This window comes from Petaurus breviceps, unplaced genomic scaffold, assembly GCF_028583685.1.
Source record: "Petaurus breviceps papuanus isolate PSGF00001 unplaced genomic scaffold, PetGlider_PUasm1.0 90784, whole genome shotgun sequence".
NCBI classification, from domain to species: Eukaryota; Metazoa; Chordata; class Mammalia; order Diprotodontia; family Petauridae; genus Petaurus; species Petaurus breviceps.
The window spans coordinates 8,117,878-8,136,273 of record NW_027187345.1 but is presented as its reverse complement, the minus strand read 5'-3'; the positions used below and the strand labels follow the sequence as shown (position 1 = coordinate 8,136,273).

The 18,396-nt window shown below is 36.7% G+C and overlaps 1 protein-coding gene across 3 annotated transcripts in view; it reads left to right on the top strand.

Moving 5' to 3' along the window:
* Positions 1–18,396, top strand: part of PLEKHG1 (pleckstrin homology and RhoGEF domain containing G1) — a 280,152-nt gene that overhangs the window by 17,984 nt on the left and 243,772 nt on the right. The window contains exon 2 of one of the 3 annotated variants that reach the window (XM_069069688.1): positions 10,146–10,244. The exons of the other annotated variants lie outside the window; for them this stretch is intronic. The gene's annotated coding sequence lies outside the window, so the exon portion shown is untranslated. The remainder of the gene's footprint in view (positions 1–10,145; positions 10,245–18,396) is intronic. 3 annotated transcript variants of the gene reach the window in all.

Sequence of the window (18,396 nt, the reverse complement as noted above, 5' to 3'; positions counted from 1 at the left end):
CTAAAAGGAAAGGAGAGAGGATTAAAAAAAATACCTCATGTCATTAATTTTTATTTCCTGTATTCCTCCCGCCCTGAACCCCCCCCCCCCACACACACACACACACTGCAGATGTAACAGTACTTAGTACTTAATAGAAGAAATCTAAGAGATATTTGTTAATGACATGAGGTATTTTTTTTAATCCTCTCTCCTTTCCTTTTAGCCCTCTGCCTTCTACCCATTCTAGAAGTCCCAAATATCTTTCATAAATGACTATTCTAGTTCCAAGTATTCTTTCCCTCTTCTGAACACACACACACACACACACACACACACACACACAAAACTTATTTCATTAAATATTTTCCAATTTCATATAAAAATTAAAATTCTTCTTAAAAAAGACTTGAGTTCCAAATTCTCTCCCTCCCTCCTGCCCTTCCTCCACCCATTGAGAAAGCAAGCAATATGATATCAATTATGCAACTCCACATTATTTAATACATAGTTGTTTTCTAATTGTTGTATGCCCTGTATGCTTCTTGTCTCTCCATTGAAACTCCTTGAGGGCCAGAGTAAATGCCTCATACTTTCCCCATATTGAGCACATAACTGCTTAATAAAGATTACATATAAATGACTTCAAGTCTCCCCTTATTCCCTGACACATATATACTCTTAGATCCAGTTACTAAACTGGCCTCCAAGCTGTCCCCCTCCCTCCCCCCACACACACATTGTCTTTTGGCTCCAGGCATTCTCTCCTGCTGTCTCCTATGCCTGGAATGCTCTCCTTCTTCCCCTCTGATTACTGACCTCCCTTTAAGTCATAACTAAATTCCCACCTTCCACAGGAACCCTAACCCCCCTTAATTTCAGTGCCTTCCCTCTGTTAATCACCTGTTTATTCTGTATATAACTTGCTTTGTATATATTTGTTTGCACAATGTCTCCCCTATTAGATTATAAGCTCCTTGAAGGCCAGGACTGTCTTTTGCCTCTTTTTGTATCTGCAGCATTTAACAATGCCAATACATAGTAGGCACCTAACAAATGTTTATCGATTGACAGATTGAAATGTATAGTGTTTGAGTGAGAAGGGATTTTAGAAATGACCAAGAATAAGAGGTTGTAAGCTTTTTGTGTAATAGACCTCTTTGTCAGTCTAGTAAAGCTTGAGGACTCTTTTCTCAGAATCATGTTTTTAAATTGTATCAGATAAAATTACTAGTTGCCAAAATACAAATGAAGGAAACCAACTTTATTAAAACAGTCATAAAAATATTAAAAATTCTAAGTTGACAAACATCCCTAAATCTATCCATGGAATGGACCCCCTCCATGGACCTTAGGTTAAGAAGCCCTGATGGGGGGGAGGGAATGATAATCCCATCATTTTACAAGTAATCACACTGAGGAATAGAGAAGTTCAAATTGATTTGCATTGTCTTTAAAGCTAGAACTACAGTTAGGTCCTGATTGGTACAAATAATTAATTCCCTGGAGTGGTCACATTATTCAAATTTGCACTGCATATTTCCATTAGGCTGGAACCAATGACCATACTTTACAGAATTATAACTTCAAATAGTATGAATTAAAATAGATGCAAGCATTTCATTAGATATGCACAGATCTGAACTTAGCTGTATGTCTAATTATGTCAATAGCACCTGGGTCGCTCCTGTGCATAATAAGTGTTTTGCAGATTATGGTAAACTCCAGATACATATAGTCAGCATTATATTCTGAGAAGAGCTGTTTTCAGCCTACTGAAAGAGGAAAGCTCTTTGGAAGAAGTGGTGGACAAGGAAAAAGAATGATAAGGATAGTAATCACTTATGGTAACAATCAGGAAACACCTGAAAGTGAATGTGGGATCATTACCTCATTCTCTTTAATATCCTGTAAGAACTTGGACACTTGACAAGGGTGCTGACTAGTCACATGCTTTTTGTAGGGAATTTCTTTGTGGGGTGATGGATTAAAGAAGAGGTAACATATTCCCAAAGCACTATTAGGCCAAATATCTTAATACATTATTTTCAATGTGCTTTTCTAAAACTGGAATGGAAATTTAGGGTGGAGGGTGAACTGTATATGAATATATAGAAAACATTTAGAAGAAAAACTTAAATGATCTTTCGAAAACTGAGGAAATTATGGAGGCTAAAATGCCTTTTTTTAAAAAAAAAAAATTAGAAGTATACTTGGATCTAACATTTTAAATTGCATCTGTAAATGTTGTTCTGTCATGTCCCCAGAGAATTGCAGGAAATCCTTTGCAAGAGGGTATCCTGAGTTTGGTGGTCTTGTTGACTGTTGTGCTCCTGGCAGAGATTATAGGACTTTTTATGCTTCGCTGGATTTGAAGAAAGACAATCACTTTAATCAAACCTGTTTTCATGGTGATCCAGGAAAAAACTCGAAGACATTTTAAAAAGTTGGGCTAAAGTAGTTGTCTTTTCATTCTGGCTCTTGGCATGAATAGTAAAAGATTTGGTTTATATTAGAAATTCAAAATCAGACTCTGTCTATATAAACAAAATTTAAGAACTATCTTTATATTTCATGCAAAGGAAAGTTGGCCTGACTTAAATTGAATTCAATTTATGTTTAATTTTTTTAAAAAATTCTATAATATGTACTTATGCCAGTTTTTAAAATAGGCATTTTAATAATAATAATAATAATAATAATAATAGCTCCCATTTTATATCGTACCTCCCTTAGAAAGTCATTGCTTTAAAAGGCAAAGGTTAGCACCCTGTACTACTTTTAAATAACTTGTAGCAATGTTTTCCCACATTGTTCATTATCAGCTTCACGTTCAGCTAACTAACTTAGGCATTTGAAAAGAGACAAACACCTCTGAATGGGAACAAAGACTTCTTGAACAATGAGAGAAGGGACCAGGCTAGTATAACGGATCCTTGCAGTAGGATGGTGGAGCTGTGAGGCCCCAATCTGGGCATATAAATGCAAAGGATTTCCTGCAATTCTCTGGGACACTTGACAGACAAACCTATTACAGCTTATTGATGGAGCCCATCAGAGAGCATTGTTTTGGTGAAGTGCCTGGGGTGTGGGAACATGTCTTAAGCTAGGGAAGACATCCAGACATTGGGATAGAGGAAAGAGTGAGGGAAAGAGGTAGAAAAGACCTTTGGGAAAATGGAAGGGAAAGGGACTTGTATCAGACTATCAACAGAAATGAAAAAGAATATTTGAATGTTAAGATCATAGAGGAAAAGCTGGAAAGGACCTAGAGCTATAATTGAGTCCAACATTTTTATTTTCACAAAAAAGGAAACTAAGGCCTGGTGACTTGTCCTGGTTGAGGGAAGATGCTCACTCATCTCTTCCTTACCCTAAATCCAACACTATATACTACACTAACCAATCTTCTGTTTTTACCTAACTAGTACGAAATTTTTAAGAAACAGAGCAGGGATTGTAAATCTGTTTCTATAGACCTATCTGTATATGTATATCTAGTCAATACAATTCATTTCCTTTATAATCCCATGTTTAAAAAAAACATTATTCTGAGAAAGGATCCACAGGCTTGAGATTGCCAAAGCATACAAGATACAAAAAAATAAAAGGTTAAGATAATAAATACAATTTTATAGTGCTTTAATATTTTAAAATCACTTTACATATGCTGTCTCATTTGTTCCCCATGACAAGTTTGTGAAGTAGGTGATATTATTATCCCCATTTTATATGAGTTAACTGAGGTTATGAGAAGTTAAGTGACAGTGACATGCCCAGCATCACACAACTAGTACATATCTGAGGCAGCATTTGAACTCAGATCTTCCTGACTCCAATGCCAGCATTCTATCCCAAGAACCTGCTGTTTTAAGAACTCCTGAAGTAAAGAGAAGGTGACTAAAATCATAGTAATCTGGGAGGTTTTAGTCCCAAAGAGAGACAGAAAAATACTGAAAATAGACATACAGTCCCTCTAAGCATGAATTAAATTCATTTTTAAAAGGTGAAGCAAAGAGAGTTCTTCCTCCCCCACAGCTTCTATTCTCCCTTACAAAGGGCCAATGAGATAAAAATGGCTGGTGGAGTCCTGCTGGGCTTCTGTTGCCATGAGAGCCTTTGTGAGGAGAAAAAAAATTTGGAGCTTTTAGGGAACCTGAGGGCTCTAAAGAAGGGAAGAAAGGGAAGAAGCTGTGAAAAGCAGAAACAGTTAATGGGAAATGACAAGCGGGGGAATCAACCAACCAGACACACATTGGTCTATGTTAGGTGCCTCTTCTCTTTAAAAAGATGTCTCCTTCCATAATGTGCCCCTCTACCTTGAAAAAAAAATACACTTGGTCTCAGTGCCCAAATTACTACTAATTAGAACTTCATTTGCATTAGTAAGCAGTCTCTTTTCCAAAGGTAAATACTTCTAGAAAGATTAGGGGACTCTACATTTCTGTGGCTCATACTCAAGCTGGGAATAATGAGGCAACAGGAATTTCATTAGGGAGAATGGTCTGAAGAGGCAGGATCTGCTAGGGAAGGGTGAGGTGGGGTGCAGAATGTTAAAGGCATGAAGGAGAAGAGGAAAGGGGTCTACCAGTGATATATTTTCCCCTAGTTATACTGCTCAAGAAAAGGTGAGATTGCTATCCTTTGTATCTTCTCCATATGTACCACGAGGCTCCCAGCTTTCCTAAAGTTCAGCTGTATTCATGGCTTAAGAATGGACTGGCATAGAAACCTAACCACCATTTATGACATTGTTTCTATGAGGAAATGTGTTTCAGATTCCATGCAACTGCTTTACAGACTAACTTGTGGAAAATGACCTGAGTGTTGTTGATAAGCTGGGGATTATTATAATGCTGATCTCTCTTTTCCCCACCCCTTCCCTCTTTTTTTTGAATTAAGAAACAGCTTTCTAATCTAGGGCATTTAGTTTTACCTAACATCTGTTCTTGTTTTTGTCATCTTTTTCCATTGAAATGCCTTACACATAGCTCAGTCATTTCAGTCATGTCTGACTCTTCATGACCGTATTTGGGGTGTTTTCTTGGCAAAATGGTTTACCATTTCCTTCTCCAGCTCATTTTACAGATGGGGAACTGAAGCAAGCAGGGTCACACTGCTAGTTAGTGTCTGAGGACAGATTTGAGCTCAAGAAGATGAGTTTTCTTGGCTCTGGGCCAGGCGCTGTCTTCCCACTGTGCCACCCAATTGCCCTTTGTACATAGTAGACCCTTTATAAATGCTTGTTGTTCAATTGTTAATGCTGATGTTTTCACCAGTGTAATTTCAATTCCGATCTTTTATTATTGTTTGTTATTTTTTTCCTTTTTTCTTTCTTTTTTTTTTGGAGGGGGAAAGGCAGAGCAATTGGGGTTAAGTGACTTGCCCAAGGTCACACAGCTAGTAAACGTTAAGTTTCTGAGGCTGGATTTGAACTCAGGTCCTCCTGACTCCGGGGCTGGTATTCTATTCACTATCCTAGCTGCCCCTGTTCATTTTTATCTGGTTCTACCTCTCTGTAATGATACTTTATTCCTCTTGAGAAGGCGATAGGGGCAGTAGAAAGAAGACTTGGATTATAGGTATCCCTTGGATTCTAGTTCCAGCCTGACCACTAATTGTTTGTATGTCCTAGAGAAAAATCCTCTTTTACGCACTATTCATTTGCTTTTCTGTTAAATGGGTATATTTTTTTTTCTGCAAAAATGCAGGCATATATCCCCTTTAGATGAAGTAAGGGTACTGGGAGCTGTCAGTTACATAGAAACAATGTTGTAAGTGGGTGACTAACAAGAGAGTTTTGTGGTTCTAAGTCTAGTTTGATGATAGCATGTTAACAAAGTCAGTTTGGGCTTTCTTTACTGAGGATGTGTTTGGATGGCTTCCCTTCTTCTCAAGGTTACTGTGAGCTTCCAGTGACAAAGCACTTTGTAAACAGTGAATGTGACTATAAGGAAATTGGTATTTTCTTGTTTTATCTAAAAGTGAGAGCAGTGTGTTTTGAAGGAGGAAGCTCTTTATACATTGACTTAAAAGTTTGCTCTTTAAAATAGTATAAAGATGGTTTCTGAAAATCCAAGGACAGGCAGGAAACTCTACCAACTTCCTGCTCACCTTCTTTGCAGGAAGGCTTGTGAGCAGGGCCAGATCGTCCCTGATCCTGCTTCTTTTTGCCGGGTACATGTGCCTCCCCACCCCCATTTCCTGACCAAGCAGATGCTTACCTCAGCCATCTCTAGAGTTGTGTACTCTCATCTTGCCACAGACCCATGTTCTATTTGTGGAAATTGGGAGTGAGGAAGGCTTCTATGTAAACAAATTCCCCTTTAGAGAAATCCTGGAAATAATGTGGATGCCCTCAGCATTTTATATTCTCTTAATGACACTTACCACGTTCTGATTTGTATTAAGATTTGTCTTCTCACCCTCTACTTGATTATAAGTTTTTTGAGGACAAGGGACCATGTCTTACTAATCTTTACATCTCCTCTGCTTTCTAACAGTAGAGTATTATATGGACTATTTGTGTCTGACCTGTGGTGGAGCTATCCAAGCTTGTATTGGTTTAATCAGCCACAGTCAGACCCGCTGTACCTTGACCCCAAGATATTGATGTCATTTTGGTTTTCTTCAAGAATGAAGGACAACAACCAACCAACTGTCTAATGTGCTATGTTGCAAATTTGGGTATTTAATATATGGAAAAATACGCCCTTTTTGCCAGACAAACCAAACTAGTGATATTATAATATGGACTCGTTCCTACTTTTAAAAAGTTAAAAGCTACCAGATCCGTTTCATGTATTCAACTAGGCAGCTAGGTGGTACAGTGGATAGAGCCTGAGGCTTGGAGTCAGGGAGAACTGAGTTCAGATTTGACCTTAGACACTTAACTAGCTGGGTAACCTCTGCTTCAGTTTCCTCTACCATTGAATGAGGATAATGGTAACACTCACCTCCTAAGGTTTTTGTGAGGATCAAAATTCTTAGCAGAGTACCTGTGGTCACTATATAAATATTTGTTATGATGATGTCTTGGCTAAGCCTGTAGTGTCTGACTTATATTTATTCATTATAGAATAAATAAAATGTAGAACTCTGAGAGACTTTCTTTACAGTTGAGGTTAATGAAGGTCCTCAGAGGTAATAACTTACCCAAAGTCACAGAGATAATAAGGTGTAGGGCACTGATTTCAAACCCAGGTCTTTGGACTCCAGATTTCTAATATACTACACTACTTCTAATGGTTATTGATGAAAATTTATAGGGTGGAAGAAAGAGAGGCAGGAAACCATCATTTCCTATTTCATCTGAAGAATGGAAATCATATGTCCTGATGTATGTATGTATATTCTTCTATGTGTGTGTGCTTGTATATTGTGACCTCTGATTTCATTAGTATAGGTTGAGGAAACATCCCTGTCAGTGCAAATCAGCCCCTTCTCAGCCACTTACAGTTTTAGAAATCTGCCTAAAAGTACATTGCCTATTCAAAATAGAAGGAATTAAAATTTATATGTATATTCACCAAGATTATCCCTGCTGTAGAATGGGGAGCTTTATCATGGGCTTGTTTTCATGTGTGTGTCTATATTCTCTCCAGTAAGGTTACTGTATTCATTGAAGTCAGAGACCATCATATCTTTATTTTGTATGCCTCTCAACAGTGCTTGAAAAATACTTGATGGGGATGGGGGAGAGAACACACTTGAAGAATGAACCCTTACCATAGAGAGACAACATATAGGATTTAATAACCATGTGCTTATGTACTGACTTCTGAGTCATTTCCTTGCTTACTTCTTGGGGGTTGCTCTCTCTTTCTCCTTCCTCTCCTTCTCCCTTTCTCCCTCCCCCTCTTCCTCTCTCCCTCCCCTTCCATACTTCTGTTTAGCAACCATTCAGTCCACAGTCATCATTTGACATGGAAGTAGAAGTTGAACAAGAAATTATAGGATCTCACAAGTGGTTTTTCACATCTTAGAGGCATGATTTAACATTGTAATTCTGATTGATAATTTCCAACATGAAATCTCCAAACTAATGTTTAGCAGGATTTACCTGTTTCCTTTGAAATGAAGATAATGCATCTTCATGTTGCAAAATAAATTCTATCTTTGAATGGAATTGGTATTTTCTAGGCACTAGTGTCTGATTTTTAAAAAATAATATATTGATAAAGTAGTTTTCTGTACTGAGTTTCTAAATATGAAAGTCTATTCATATGTCTTTTAAAAAATCCATTCAACTGAATTAGCTTCATGTCAATGTAGGTATTCATCTGCTGTTTTTTCAGTAAAAGCTTATGATGTATGATTAGTATAACTGAGGTCTTAATGATCAATTTCAAGTAGTCATTTAAGATGTTTCACCCTAAAGGTGACTTTATCCTGAATATCTAAGAAATTAGTTAACAATATCCAATGCCTGGATCACTGAGCATGTATTCTTCTGATATATTTGATAGAAGCTTCAATGCCAGGAACAAAAATAATGTGAGAATACTTGAAGGCACATAGACAGCTTCTTCATCTGTCAAAGGAAGGGTTTCATGCAGGGTATAAATCATACCTCTTAAAGTATTCTCATATTATTTTTGCTCCTGGCATTCAAGCTTCTATCAAATATATCAGAAGAATATATGCTTATTGATAAAGGAATTGGGTAATGTTAACTAATTTCTTAGATATTCAGGATAAAATCACCTTTATGCTGAAGTATTTTGTCTGGCCCTGTAGGAGAGCAGATAACCCCAAGGTTATATGCACATACCTGCATTTAACTATGCTGAACATGGTACCTTGCAAAGAATCACTGTTCCATCTTGAAGTTTGAGGCCCCACCAATCCACTATCGAGAAAATAGGAGAGTCCACAAACTTCCTTCTTATCTGGGAGGAACTGTGGTCTCCAAATATTTAATTGAGGTATCCATGCATATGCTCTACAAAAAATACCTGCCACCTTACAGCTGCTTTTTCTTAGAGTAAAAATAAGAAATTAAGTGTTTAATGAGCAAATATTAAGTACTGACCACCTAATGAGAGAGATATAAGAAAGATGTGTCATATCAAACAAGATGCTATCAATGGCTATTGTTCCAGTCGATCAGAGACTAGTTTATATTTCCTTTTACATCTAATAGATATGTGTCCTTAATTGGTGACTTCAGTAGGAAGTGAGTGAGAAGACTTGATTATGCTACATCTGTTGTTTGTACTAAGCATCCGGTGTAGCAATGGCACATTCTTAAAGTGTTTCTCCCCTCACTGACCTCCCCCCCTCCCCATCCCATTTACAAAAATAAATTGAAGCCATGCTTGGGGACATGTTCTAAGCCACACAGGTGCAGCCGGTACACAGGAAAACACAATCGGTGATGGGGGGTGGGGGGGCGGCTCATAAAATTTCCATCTTGAATAATAGTTCTACTGAAAAGATGAGGCTTTGTGTTCATTATTTGCTCACATGAGTCACATCCTAGAGCGTAAGTGATTTTAGTGGTTATTGGGCATATGGCATTTTGTATCCAAATAAATAGCATTTATACAAGGAAAAATACTGGCAGAATGACTTCCTTGTGTACATTTTGAGGAGATGTGTTAGATCTTTTCAGTTTGCCAAAAACACTTGTGATACAGGGACTCCCTCTCAATAATGAAACGTCACATCTCTTGAACAAAGCAGTACAAATAGCTCAGTCTAATAGAGCTAGATATTGAACAAATTTTAGAATAGACTCTAAAAGAGTTAAATAGAATTATATTAATGGCTAGAACAGTAATATCTGGCATCTATGTAGGGGCAGCTAGGTGGCCTAGTAAATAGAATGCCAGACCTGGAGTCAGGAAGACTTGTCTTCCTGAGTTCAAATCTGATCTCAGACACTGACTAGCTGTGCGGCTCTGGGCAAGTCATTTAGCCCTGTTTGCCTCAGTTTCCTCATCTGTAAAATGAGCTGGAGAAGGAAATGACAAACTATCGTTACTAAGAAACCCTAAGTGAGGTCATGGAGAATATGACTGAACGTGTAATATGGTTGAACAACAACAACAAAGCATACATATAGCACTTTAAATTTTGCCAAGCCCTTTATAAACATCTGGGTTTTTTGATCCTCACAAAAACCCTGGGAAGTAGTTGCTATTATTATCTCCTTTTTACAGAAGAGGCAATGTGGCATAGTACTTGGAGATCCAATCTCAGAGATAGGACAACTTGCATCCAGGTCTTACCTCTGACTCTTCCTGGCTCTGTGACCCTGGGTAAGTCACTTAACTTTTCCTTAACCCAGGCAGCACTCAAAGACCATAGTTACAGAATATGTGCTGATATGCATAGATCCTCACACTGGGGAAGGGTAGGGGGAAATTGAGAAGAGAGAGGGAGAAGAGGAGAAATATTATCTCCCAATTAGTAGAATTTTACTTCTTTGCAGGATTTTTTTTAAATATTTCATGTCATTAATTTTTCATTTTGTCTTTGTCTTCCCAGTGACTAGGATAGTGCCTTGCATATATTAGGTGCTAAATAGCTGATGATTGGGTAGAACTGAATCTGTCCCCATCTCTTCTTTTTACATAAGAAAATGGGACCAGAGAGGATGTATGACCTTGGGAAAAATCACTAGGCCATTTTCTGAGGCAATACCAGGAACCAGCTCTCCTGCCATCAGGTCTAGTGTTTTTTTCTACACTTTATGATCCTGCTTTTTACCAAAGCCTTTAAAATGCATAGAAAAGCTGTCTTTTTTAATATACTTAATGGCTGTGATGGTTTTGTATGGCCATAAATAGTTCTTCATTCTTGGGATTGGGCCATAAATTTATTCATAGGATAATGGAATTTAGAGACAGAAGGTGATCTCATCCACCTCCCTCAGATAAATACTGATTTTCTGAGTATGGGCCTGTAAACCTCTTCCATTTTTGATTTAGGAATAAATTTGGAATACTTTCTAATTTCTTCTATAGGTTTTTTTTTTACTGGTTTGTATTTTGTTGCTTTAAAAATGATTTCATGTATATTTTTACCTAATATTTAAAGTAGATTTTTGGATAGCTATTACTGACCATGGTCCTTTGCCTATTGTGTATAAATAAAATAAAAGCATATTTTGACTCCTTTTAATTGCTTTCCCCTCTCCTTTCCCTTGGGTATTCTAAGTAATTCAGGTAGAATAATACAGTATCATTTAGCTAGAATGCACTTGATGCCAATTTTCCTTCTACCCCTCAAGTTCAAGCATCACATCTCATCAAGTACAGGGGGGAGAAATAGCATTTTCTCAGAAGCCTTCATTGATTTCTACACAAAATCTATCCCCTCAACAACAAGTTAAAAGTGATAACTCCAACTGAATTTTCTGCTTGTGTCTCTATTGTTTATCTTCTCTACCATGGTGAAAGTTGCTTGACTATTCCCCTTGGTATTTTGCTCAGTGTTCTTCATTAAAGGTACATTATCTTGGAAGGAATCATTTGATTTACCTTTACATCATAAACGTCCACCTCCCCAAGAGTCATTTCCTTTTAACTAGATTTTGAAAACATATTCATTAGACACAAATAGGCAGGGCAAGGGGGAGGGGAAAAAAGAAATTTACATGACAACTTTATTATGTATTTAAAAGAAATGGCAAGTTGTATATAGTAGATTTGCCATTTCATGCACAACCATCTTTTTTTTTTTTTTACTATACTATGTTAAGAAAATGCTTGGTTTATTCCGTAAGTTAGAAATAAATGAGCGACAGAAAAAAATAAGAGAATTAGAGCCAAACATATGTATATATAATATACTATATATAATATATATTCAGAGCTACCTCACCTTGTTTCTCCTATTGCTTTGACCTTTCCTTCTGGCTCTTGCCTAATGTAAGCATCCTACCCACTGAATTAGAGGTTCTTAATCTATTTTGAGTTATGGATCCCTTTGGAGTCTGGTCTATGGATCCCTTGTGAGAATGATTTTTTTAATGTATAAAATAAAATGTGTAGGATTTTTACAAAGTAAACCAATTATATTGAAATGTGATTATCAAAATATTTTATAAAAACTAAGCTTATGGACACCAGTTGTTTAAGAACTCCGTGCATTAATGTTTGCTAAGGTCTGTGTTCTACCACTTTCTCTCTCCCTTCATTCTCCCACAACAATTTTGTCCCACTCCTTGACTTCATTTTCCATATCTAGGTGAGTAACTCTAATCTGTACTTGAGCTTTCAACACCTCCTATTCTCACATAAGTATTTCTTTTTTCCCACTTTTTAAAAAAATATTTATTTTATTCTGAACTTAAGAAATAAAATGTATTTCCAGTTGCCTATGGAGCATTCCTAACTGAATGTCCTATAAACACCTCACACTTAACACATCCAAAATAAAATTTTCCTATATCCTCTCCTAATAGTTTTGTCCTATATAATCCTGGTCACATCACTGAATCTCTCAAGACAACTCTAAGGCTGCAGAGATTATGCTGACCTGTATCAGTAAAGGGAGTTTCCTCATCTGGGAATGTCCCCTTCTCTACAGTTCCTAGGATAACCACTAGCTTCCATTCCTTCTCTTGTTTGCTGCAGACCATTAGTCTGTACATGTACATTGCTGAGAATGGCAATATGGATTCTGGCTTGATCATTATGGCCACTTCCTTCTTGCTTAGTGCCATATAAATGCTCCAACAACTAATCCAGGTGATTTAGTGCTTTTTGGTCCATGCTCCACTAATGCTGTTATCCTGCCCCATTCAGCTTCCGTGGTACAAATATTTCACTTCCTTCTAGATCTCTAAATATTCTAGAGACATAGACTGCTAGAGTTGGAATACCCCGTAGAGATCCTCTGATCTAGCCCTCTTATTTCATAATCTGGACATCCTCTGTAGCTGATAAAACTTTTCTTGGAGTCCCAATTTGATACTTAGAAACAAAAGAGAGAAGTAAATGCATGCAATGTTCAGCCATCAATCATAATTATGGTTTTCTCATTGAAGTGTTGGAACAAAGCCTTTAAGTTGGGGTTGATGCTACTACACTCTTAAACTTTGACAAACTGCCTTCGAGTATTAATTTGGCACAGCCCTCCAAACAACTCCATTTCCGCTCTAGATTCTCACTTGTTTTATCTCTTCTAAGAGATAAACTGAGGAGCTCCTGTTGCTGACATGAATAAATGAAAGACACTTATTAGACACTTAACATTCGCCAAACATTGTGTTAACCACTAGGGATGCAAATACAAAAGTGAGACAGTCCCTGTCCTCCAAGAGCTTGCATTCTAATGGGGGAGACAACAAACATGGCAGAATGGTGGCCAAAGAAGGGAGTTTTGGTCCGTGCCTTTTCCAAAGGCAATGGCTTTGATTTGATTATCATTCTCTAAACAACAGGAGGACATTATTTTGATTCTATGCTATTTTTTTTCTATATTTTTTTTAATATTAAAGAGAGTGGTACCACTATATATGCACTCTAACATGACAATCCTGGATGTCCTCATAAAGGGTATAGCAAATGTCCTAATGAGAGAAAAAAAAGACAGGAAAAACTGAGGGACTAAAGTAGAAATAGGACATAATCATGTGGGCATTAAGGGATCTGAAAAGGAAGGAAAGAAACAAAAGGCATTGAAAAAAATCTTGGACCTTATTAAACCTGGAAAAGGTAAACAGGGGGATATAATGAACTATTAACCTGTATATCTACTTCCCCTCTATATAAAACTGTTATGAGCATAACCTCCATACACACTGATGGCATCCTTACAGCATCAGTAGGGAATAGGTAGACTACCATAATCAGTATTCCACATTAGATTAGAATTTTATCATCACAAAATTGGTTGAAAGATAAAGGAAATACAAGTTCTTGCTATGCTTATTGTTTATTGATTATAAAAAACATTTCACTGAATAGAGCAAGACATTGCCTCAGATATTCTTCCATCAAGGTATCTCCATTGCATGCATCAGGATTCCATTAAAAATATAACAAAAGATTTAATGCTGTTCAGCTCTCTTGATCATGTCTTAGTCAAGGGACAAGACAAGGAGTTATATGATGGCCATTATAATGGAGGAAAGCCAGAGTGGAGCCCTCAGTTAAAGAGATTCCCCAGGGCTGATGAAGTGAATGAATGGTATCAAACTAAAAAAAATGGATCTCTCTGGACCACATATTGACTTAGAAATTAATTAACAAATTAATATTATCTGTGTTTGATTATATTTTAATTTATCTTAATAAACATTTCCCAATTACATTTTAATCTGATACCAACTATACTCAGAAGTTTAGCTTATAGTGTAGAAACCATGGAGAGTGAATCTGACCCCTCTGCAGAGTCTAGATGTCTCTCCTTATAGACAATATTGTACTCAAGACTTAGAATATCATAGAACCTTAGGGAAAACATCAGTTTGTTTAGTCATGTCTGACTCTTCATGACCCCATTTGGGGTTTTCTTGGCAGAGATACTGGAGTGGTTTGCTATTTCCTTCTCCAGCTCATTTTACAGATGAGGGAACTAAAAGCAAGCAGGGTTAAGTGACTTGCCCAGGGTGACAGAGCTAGTAAGTGTCTGAGGCTAGATTTGAACCCTGGTCTTTCTGACTCCAGGCCAGGTACTCACTACCTAGCTACCCATAAAACATAAGTAACAACCTGAGAATTTGATCTCACTGTCCTCCATGAAAGACAAAGTAAATGAAGAATGTCTGTTGTACAGTTTATGATATGCAGTTATATAGTCCAGTGGTGACAGAGAAATAGTAGCCATGCATAAGAATCCCTGTGGGCTGCATATTGACTTAGAAAGTCACTTATTAAGATTATCTTTGTTTTGTTGTGTTTTTATTTATTTGGTTAAATATTTCCCAATTATACTTAATCCAGTTTGGTCTGAACTCAACATGTCATGGGCCACATGTGACCTAGAGAATGTATATTTGACACGTCTGATATAGACAACCAGTAGGGCTCATCTATCAGTATATATACATTATATGCACCTATGTACATATATAAGGCAGCTAGGTGGTACAGTGAATAGGGTGCTGGGCCTGGAGTCAGGAAGATTCATGTTCTTGAGTTCAAATATGACTTCAGACACTTACTAGCTACCTGACCCTGGGTAAGTCACTTTAACCCCATTTTCCGCAGTTTCCTCATCTGTACAATGAACTGAAGAAGGCAATGGCAAACTATTCCAGTATCTTTGTCAACAAAACCCCAAATGGGGACACAAAAAGTCAGACATGATTGAAAAAATGACTGAACAGTATACACATATATACACACAGATGCATATATATCTAGCCACTTTCAGAAGAGCTGTGGGAAAAGCCTCCTAGAATAGGCTTTCTGACCGTTGAGGACCTCAGACTTAATCTGCATTTGTTGGCAAGAATTTTTTGTGTTGTCAAAGATTAGTTGTGACACCAGCCCAGCCCTACAAGATATGACTGTAAAATTAAGTGACACCTCTCTGAGCAAGTGTTTTTATATTCCATTTCAAATGTCTCCTTAAAGGCACACTACCAAATACTTTAGAACCATTGTTTGGACTACTTGGAAAATTATTTGGGAAAGAATCCATTTATAGAGTTTCAGTAGTAGGTTAAGATACTCCTTTCCTGTACTTACTATGTCTAAAAGGATTGTGCTTCATTGATATGTCTCATTTTTTGCACTTAACTTGAGGCAGTTTAAAATTCAGGGAGAAGAGGATGTCAGTTATGAATTTACAAAAACAGAGAAAGATAAAAATATAGGTCATTCTTAGTGGCAAAGTGGAGTTTTAAGGTATAGAAAGAGGAGAGACAGACAGACAGACTGTCTAGACACTATGGTGATGTTACGAAAGAGCAAGGGAAAAAAATCAGCCAATGGTATCTGTTTCCAGAACTAGGATATTAAAACTTCTGGCAAGGAAATAAAGGACATGTTTATTTATATCATGTCAAATTTTGGGGAAAATATTTGTTTGAAAAATGAAAAATATTTACATTTTGAAAGGTGTTTTGGAGGCTGTGGTGGCAATTGAGACAAAACAAGTCTCAAATTTTAAGATTTTTAAAAATTTCCTGAAGGAACATCTTGAAGGTTTTTTGCTTTACATGTATATGAGCTTCAGAATGTGTTCTCAAGTAATTACTTTTTTAAGGGAGTAAAGAAAAATCACTTCTTTTAAAAACAAATCTCAGTGATCCCCATAAAATGTGGCTCTGAATTTGACTTTGTTCACTAATTTTCTTGGATGAAGTTGGGCTGGTAGTGGGGTGGTGTAAATCTCCCCTGAAAGATAAGATTATTAACAGAAGAGAAAGTGGTAAGAGTGAACATTTCTAAGCAATTTTCATACTACAAATCTCAGGGGTGTAGAGAATGAAGTTTGAACTCACTATTAAGAGTAGTGGATCATTCTTTTTATCAGCACCAGCATCATTTTGGAGAAGAAAACATAAACATCTGGTTTCCTTCTGGGAAATTAAACTTTGTTCTTTTGACCTTGTGGGGGGGATCCTTATGAGATTAAAAGGATGGTCATATACCTGAAATCTGGGAATTTGTGTGTGTGTGTATTTCTCATATTATGTCAACAATATTGATTTTGTGTGTGTGCGTATATATGTGTGTACTTACATATATGTATATATTTTATGACAAATTAACATTAGTTGTGTGTGTGTCTTCTGACATAGAATTGAATAAAAACAATGACTCCCAGAACTGTTTACCAGAAGAGATTTCCATTCTGTCTCTCTCCTCTTCCTGCCTTGAGGTAGATTTGAAATGTTTTTTGCAGTAATCATTAGAAACTTTAATTCAATGCAGTTACATAGTAAACAACTTAAGAATATGCAGCTGCCCATTAAGGAGTCATAGTTCTCTCATAAGAGTCGCCAAGCACATTACTGTCTAAATACACTGGGGGTTTTATGGGAAATAGACTTTCATTCTGTGCTTTAATAGCAGATATAGGACTATGTTAATGTTTATTTTAAATGATATAATCTAACCACATACTAATGGTTTTTTTTCATAATACTTTTTTTTTCTTACAAGATAGGCAAAGTGAATGCTGCCAACCTAACACATTCTTCTGTATGTTTGACATATGGAGAGCAGATTTAACCTAGAGTGCTCGGTTTTTATAGGCTTGGTTATGTTGAAATGCCTGTCAAAGTACATGCTGTTGCTGTGGTAAAACTGGACAATAAAAGAACAGTTTGGAAATTTGAACTCTTCCTTTTAAAAGTTTGAAATGTAGTCTGCCTTTTGTTCTTTTTTTTTAGGATGTAGGATGGTTTAATGTAAATTGCTGCTATTAAGTATTATTTCTCTTCTGTTCTTGGTCTCATCTTCAGGCAGGATGTTGACAGACTATGGTGTGGTGTAAAGAGGCCTGTTCTTGGAATGAGTTGGGTTCACATTTTAGCTCTGCTACTTCCTAGTCACATGTCAAGTTATTTTACCAAAAATAACTAAGCATTTTTTAAACTTAGTCAGGCCTTACTTTCCCTATCTACAAAATGGGGAGAATAGTACCTACATTACCTGTTTCAGTATGGCTATAAGTATCAAGTGACAGAAAATGTAAGAGAATATTTTTTAAACTGTAAAATGCTATATTACATGAAACCTATTGACTGGGGTTCCCCAAATATCCTACACTCATGCAGTAATAGGGGTGGATGGCATAGCATAGATCTCTAGCCTTTCCATGGCATGACTTAGGAAATCTCATTCCCTGTTGAGAAGCTCTTCTTTTAGAGAGTTGGTGACTAAACTCTTTAAATTAGGTTCCCATTTTATGGATACTAGGCACTTTCAGTACTTGAAACAAATGTAAGAAATGATTCCACCCCAATGTATAGTCTAGTAGTAAAGACAAAATAAAAATAGGAGAAATAGATAATCCTAAGTATGAAACTGTAAGGTACTGATTTTTTAAGCTGATCAGAAAAGATCACCATGGGCTGGAATATTTAGAGCAGAGTTGTTGAATTAACTAAAGCCCAAATTGAGACACAAAGTCTGATAAGATATTCCTTTTGCACTGTCTCATGATAAATAGACATTTCTTGAAATTGAGACTGCCTCAGAAAGTCCCTGATATGTGACCACTTTTGAAAAAAAAAACATATTTGTTTTGCTTTCTTCCCTTTGTGCATATTTGAATCAAAGTGTATGGTGGTATGACTTGGATGATCTGTTGAAATTCTTCATAGAATTCTTAAGATTCTTTATCTTTTGAAATTAATGATGGTGAATAAGTTCATGGAGATATATTGTTTATTTGTTTTTGCTTATGACTGCTAAGAGATGAGATAGTAAAAGCATCCTGTGAAATGTTTTTCCTCTCTAAGGAGAATCTCTAAGCCATCTTTCTTTTTAGTGTTAACTTCCT